This window comes from Chenopodium album, chromosome 11, assembly GCF_948465745.1.
Source record: "Chenopodium album chromosome 11, dcCheAlbu1.1, whole genome shotgun sequence".
In the NCBI taxonomy this organism is placed as follows: Eukaryota; Viridiplantae; Streptophyta; class Magnoliopsida; order Caryophyllales; family Amaranthaceae; genus Chenopodium; species Chenopodium album.
This window is the reverse complement of record NC_137844.1, coordinates 28,327,236-28,333,987: the sequence shown is the minus strand read 5'-3', so window position 1 is coordinate 28,333,987 and position 6,752 is coordinate 28,327,236.

Sequence of the window (6,752 nt, the reverse complement as noted above, 5' to 3'; positions counted from 1 at the left end):
CTCGATCTCATCCCCCTCCTCATCCCTATCTCCACTATCATCAGTCCCATATTCCTCTTCCACATGAATCTCAGCACTCTTATCATGCGTATCATTTCCAACAATATTCTCTCTATACGATCCCTTTTCACCATGCTAAACCCACACATGATATTGAGGCCTAAACCCATGACATTGTACATGAACCATGATGGTATCAACACTATCAACCAATGTGACATTATTACAAGGGCAATAAAGGTAATTGACACCCGTTCTAAGCTGATACTGTGAAGCACTCTTGCAAAACTCTTGAACCCCATTAAAGAATTCCAATGTATCACGTCTACCATACATCCAACCGCTATCAATCGACGTTTTAAATTGCCTTTAAGCATACCAACACGTATATGATGTCAATCAGAGTACATTCCATATATATCATTCACATCGCGTAAAAATGAATGCTCCAAAAAGGTCCTTATAACTCCAACCTAACCCATCCTTGAACGTTTAATCTCACTAGTGAATGTATGTCAACTTTCCAATTTTAGGGAAAATCCGGCAACATTTCCCCCCTATTTCTCCAAGTACACAATGTAGGTAATTACTTACCTACATAGGCACCCAGAGAACACGGTGGGAAAATGATAAGCTGGGATATTCCTTAAAATCGAAAAACAGACTTACATTTACTACCTAAGTGAGATTAAACGTCCAAGAACAGTCCTAACCGGGGACTATTCAAGACTTTCTCCTAATAAGAAAGACTCGAATGGGTATCTAGGCAAATGATGATGCAAGCATTCAATAATTTGCATTTATTTGACATTCAACAATACACAAGTTCATTCATTTATATAGTGCTAATTAAAGTACCTACAAGCAAACTAAAGTTACTTTACAATCCATACATTCATTCATAACAATCCATTCATACATTATATTTTACTAACCAAATTTAACAAACTAACTAGTTAACTAATAACTATTATATTCAACAAAATCACTTTAAAGCTACTCAAATTCAAACAACATATAAATATATAACATGTAAACAATAAAAGTAAAAATTAACAATATGGAATAAACAAACAATTAATAAAACAATTAAGATAAAATGTGTTAACTAAATTTGAAACCCTAACTTTTAAGTTTGGAATAAACAAATAATTAAATCATATGGAAGTAAAATTTAGCAAGAACTCACCCTAATTTGAGAGTGAGAAAGAGAAGGAATGTGGAGTGAGAGAGAGAGGTGTGGTGGTGCCTTTGCTTTGAGGTAGTTATGGCAGGGAGAGAGAGAGGTGTGGTGGTGGAGCAAACCACGAACAGAAGCAGCCAACGAATACCGCGAACACCACCAGCAAACCCACGCACAGCAGCAGCCCACGCGCAGCAACCCACGAATAGCAACACCACAGCAGCAACCACGAACAGCTAGCAACACCCCAACAACAACCCACGAGTAGCAAAAAAAAAGAGAAAATAGAGCGAAGGAGTGGTGGTGGTGGTGGTGGAGTGTCGACCTCAGAGGGAGTGAATTAGGAGGGGAACGAAATGAAACAGTGCGAATGAAATGAGAGGGAGTTCAAAAATTTTCAAGGGTTTTGGGTTTTTTACATGGGCGCCAATTTTATTTTTTATTTTTTAAAAAGGAAGCGGTTTGAATTGCTTCAAATTTTATTTATGGAAGCGGTTCGACCCAAACCGCTTCCCTTTTCAATTCTTAGGTGTTTTTTTTTTGGGTGGGTTTTTGTGGCTTTTTGGAAGCGGAATTGAATAACCGCTTCCCATTTGGGGCTTCCTAATTACTTTTTTCTACTAGTGAAGAGAAGTTTAAGCAGAAATTACTCCAGGAACTGTACGGGTAAATTAAAAATGAACAGTTAGTATTTTATCTTGGCATTGTGTAGTATTGTTTTTTTATGGTATCGTGTAATTTTATTTATGGCATTGTGTTGTCTTGTTTCTGACATTATGCAGTCTTGTTTCTGACATTATGTAGTCTTAATTATGACATTGTGTAGTCTTATTTATTGCATTGTGTAGTCTTGTTTCTGACATTATGTAGTCTTTTTTATGTCATTGTGTAGTCTTATTTATGTCATTTTTTAGTCTTATTTATAACATTGTGTAATATTTATGGTACTGTGTCATTGTGTAGTCTTATTTATGTCATTTTTTTTCATTGTGTAGTCATAATCACCTTAATAACATTGAAATTTTATGTACCAACTTTCTGAATCGTATTATATGAACAAATGTGCCTCATTCATTCTATATAAAGACTATGTGAATGGTTTACAATACACATTCAAAACATCATCCACATAAACTTACTAAAATTAACACAAATATTGTTTTAAAAAAGCTCTTCAAGCTCAAGTTCTTCATCTGATAGTAATGAAGAATTTCACCAAGTTATTGACAACCTTGTCAATAATCACTTGCCACCTAAATTGTACCCAACACCTCCACCTCGAAATCAACGTAATAATACAGATGCTCATGTTCGGGTTCAAATGGATAGAAATCATGAACAAGGGCACAACCAATTGTTCAACGACTACTTTGCGGATCCTCCTGTATATAATGAAAGCCAGTTTCGCCAGAGGTTTCAGATGAAACGACCTCTTTTTTGTAAGATTGTGAATAAGATTGTGGAAAATGATGAGTTTTTCCAGCAAAGGCGGAATGCATATGGGAAGTTAGGTTGTTTGGACTCCAAAAATGCACGGCAGCGATGAGAATGTTAGCATATGGGGTGGCTCCTGACGCTGTTGACAAGTATCTACGTATGGGTCAAACAACTGCACAGAAATGTCTAAAAAATTTCTATGAAGGGGTAATTAAGGAATTTGAAGCTGAATATTTACGAAGCCTGATGGACGATGACCTACGAAAGATCCTGTATAGAAATGACCAACGAGGTTTTCCAGGGATGATTGGCAATGTTGATTGTATGCATTGGGAGTGGAAGAATAACCCAAATGCATGGAAAGGTCAATATTGCGGACGAAATAAGAACACAACCCTCATTTTAGAAGCAGTTGCATATGAAGATCTATGGATATGGCTTTCTTTTTTCAGTATTCCAGGTTCTTGTAATGACCTTAATGTACTTTACCGTTCACCAGTTTTTACTAATGTGTTGCAAGGTCAAGCACCTACAGTGAAGTTCAATGTCAATGGCCATGAATACAACATGGCTTACTACCTAGCTGATGGTATTTATCCGAGTTGGGCTACTTTTGTGCAAGGATTTACCAATCCTCAAACTCATAAGCATATGCTTTTCGCTGAACGACAAGCTGATGCACGTAAAGATGTTGAACGTGCATTTGGTGTCCTACAAACGAAGTTTGCAATTGTACGGCAACCAGCTCTTGCTTACGATGAAGATGTGCTAGCTGACATTATGAAGGCTTGTATAATAATTCATAACATGATAGTAAAGGATGAACGAGATACTTATAAAAATGCTGAAGTAACAAGAAGATATTACGAAACAGATCGCCCAATGTCGCGCCTAGGAGGTGAAGTTAGTACAAGTGGTACTCCAAATAATGATGAGACATTTCAGTTTCAAACAAGACGTCCTATCGACATTAATAAATATTTGGAGATAAAGGACGCTATGCGTAATAGACGAACTCATCAATCCTTGAAAGATGACTTGATAGAGCACATTTGGGAAAAGTTTGGTGACAATAATCCTTAAAATCTAATGACGCTTTAATCAACATGTATCGTAATCATAGTTCACTTTTTATTAATGTAATGCATTTCTAGTTTTATTACTTATGTCTTCCAATAATCATTATTATTTAATTAGTTCGTACTTAATTAAAGTCACAATTATAGTTAATTACAATTTAATTATCATCAAGTATATGGGTAGGAAGTATTATGGATAGTAATTATTATAAAAATTGAAAATAAGCTAGAGAGAATATAGTGGGGTAGTGAAAAGTAAGAAAGAGAATGGTGAGGGAATTTTTTGATTTGTTGTTGGTGGGATGAAAAAAATTATTTCTTTAAAAATCTGATGTGGATGAGAGGAAAAGTAGAGAGTGAAGAGGGATTTTTTTTTCCTCTGCTAATAGTGCGCTTAGGATAATACATAGAGCATTATATGTAACATTATAACGATGTTTAATATATGGTATTAACAATTTTTAGGTAGCATTCTATTTACGTTTTACGTAATGATCTTTTAATTTATGCTCTCTGATTTTATTTTATTTTTTTTATTATTGTTATTATAATATTTCAAGTAACATATCTTCATTTCCATGCCTCGATTTAATATCGATTTCAAGTAACAGTCAAATCAATATAGTGTATATGTGCCGTATTATTAATAACAAGGTTTTAGGTCTCTAATTAATCGTGTATTAATGCTCAAATTAATTGTGTAAAAAATGATCAAAGCTTTAGTTTTATCCAATTTTAATGGGTTATTCTTTTTTTTTTTTTTTTTTTTTTTTGGAAGAAATGGGTTATTCTTGATTGATGATAGTAATGAGGCATTAGTAAAAACTTCGTATTGGTTTTCTTTGCCTCGAATAGGCTAAAATGCTAAATCACATACTCAAATTTTTTAGCTTGCTGTCTGCTCAACATTGGGGTTCAGTATATGCTATATTGTCAGAGAGTTAAGTTAATTCATACTTCCGAGTCCAAACCTTGAAGAAATTATTTATACTTTTGAGAAGTAGGATTATACTATTAAGCCTTTTACGAGACTTGACAAGGATAGGAAATACCTTAAAGGGTTGTTTGGTTCATGGTACGAGTATGGAGTGGAATGGATTTAGATCCATAGATTAGGGCGGTATGGATTGTGTTTGGTTTAACACAAAGTATTGGGTATGGCAAGCCGTACCTAATATTTCGTCAGTCGAGACTCAAGAAAGTATCAGATCAACATCATCTTCTTGCGATGAAGAATAAGTTTTCACTCGATGACAAGTTGGTGGTGGTTACGGCGAAGGAGAGTAGCGAGGTCATCCATGGCAGAAGAGAGAGAAAGCTTGAGATTCTCGGATTTTTTGAAAAATGTCCAAAAATCGAATTGGGGCTTTCTTATGTGATGTATAATTGTTGAAATTGATTGTCCCATATGATTGTATGTTAAATTGTGAGCATTTTGATAAAATATGCATGTATTTTGGTTGAAAAATGAGCAAGTTATGTTATGCCCATGACCTTAGTACGAGCACTTCAATGGAGGTTCCACCATTGTTATACGTATTATCAAACATATTATACATATCTTCAAACAAGTTATACATATCATCCATTGGTTGGATGATATCCTCTATTGGCTATATGATATCATGGTTGGATGATATCCTCTATTAGCTATATGATATCGTTTATGATTGTGTCTATGATATCCTTTATTGGCTATATGATATCATGGCTGGATGATATCCTCTATTGGCTATATGATATCATCAAGCCTTGATATCATATAACCAATAAAAAAAATATCATTCAGCCAATAGAGGATATCATCAAGCTAGTAGAAATACCATCCAGCCAATAAAGGATACCATATAGCCAATAAAAGGATATCATCCAACCAATAGAGGATATCATCCAACCAATAGAGGATATCATCCAACCAATAGAAATATCATTCGACCAATAAAGGATATCATATAAACAATAAAGGATATCATCCAGTTAGTAGAGAATATCATCCAGCCAATAGAGGATATCATCCCGCCAATAGAGGATATCATTTAGCCAGTAGAAATATTATCCAGCCCATAAAGGATATCATATAGCCAATAAAGGAAATAATCCAATTAGTCGAGGATATCATCCAGCCAATAGAGGATACTATCCATCCAATAGAGGATATCATTATGCCAATTGAGGATATCAAAATCTGCATTTTGTCAGTCTGACGAAACATTTCGTCAGTCCGGATTGGCACAATACCTTCTCTTGGTTTAATCGCACGAAATGGATTCTAAATCCATATCTAATGGTTGATGGAGAAATTTTTTTTCTTAGAAAAAAATTCATTCCATAATTTTTATTTTGAGAATTAGATTGGACTTTTGAATCGAGTTGTATTGCGATACCTTATTAAAAGTAAAAGATTACTCTTATAAATAGTGTATGTGCTGTCAATTATCCCCTTTAAATGAGAGTGAGGGATAGCTCAAGTGGTTAGAGCTCCCCTCCCGGTACCAAAATATCTTGGGATCAATTCTCATTAACCGCCCTTGTGGCTCTCTAAGCACTAAAAATTTATCCCCTTTAAATTCTGTATTTACATATTTACTCTAAAATATTTGGTTATATATTTTTCCTCATTAATGTAACCACCGACTAATAAAGTTTCCCGAACGTGACTAGTTATCGCATTAGCCACCCTAGTATTGGTAAAGTTTGCTAAGAAATCGTGTTAGCTTTAGAAGAATGGAAAATAGGATTATAGCACATGTAAATACAGCAATTATTTAACATAAGGATGTTCCATATTAGTAAGCATGCTTTTTTTTTTCTTTTAAGAACATACAATGTATATATCAATATAACCATGCTTAAATAAAAACAAGCCTTTTACATTTTTATCCTTTTTTTACGGTGTGTTTGAAGGAAATGGAGGGAAAGGAAGGGAAGAGAAATGGAGAGATGTGATATCTTTCATTTGGATAACAAATGAAGAAGAAAGAGAATTGGAGGGCGGGAGAGAGAAAAATGATCCCTCTAATAATGGAGAGATTTGAAAGAAAACTCACACTTCT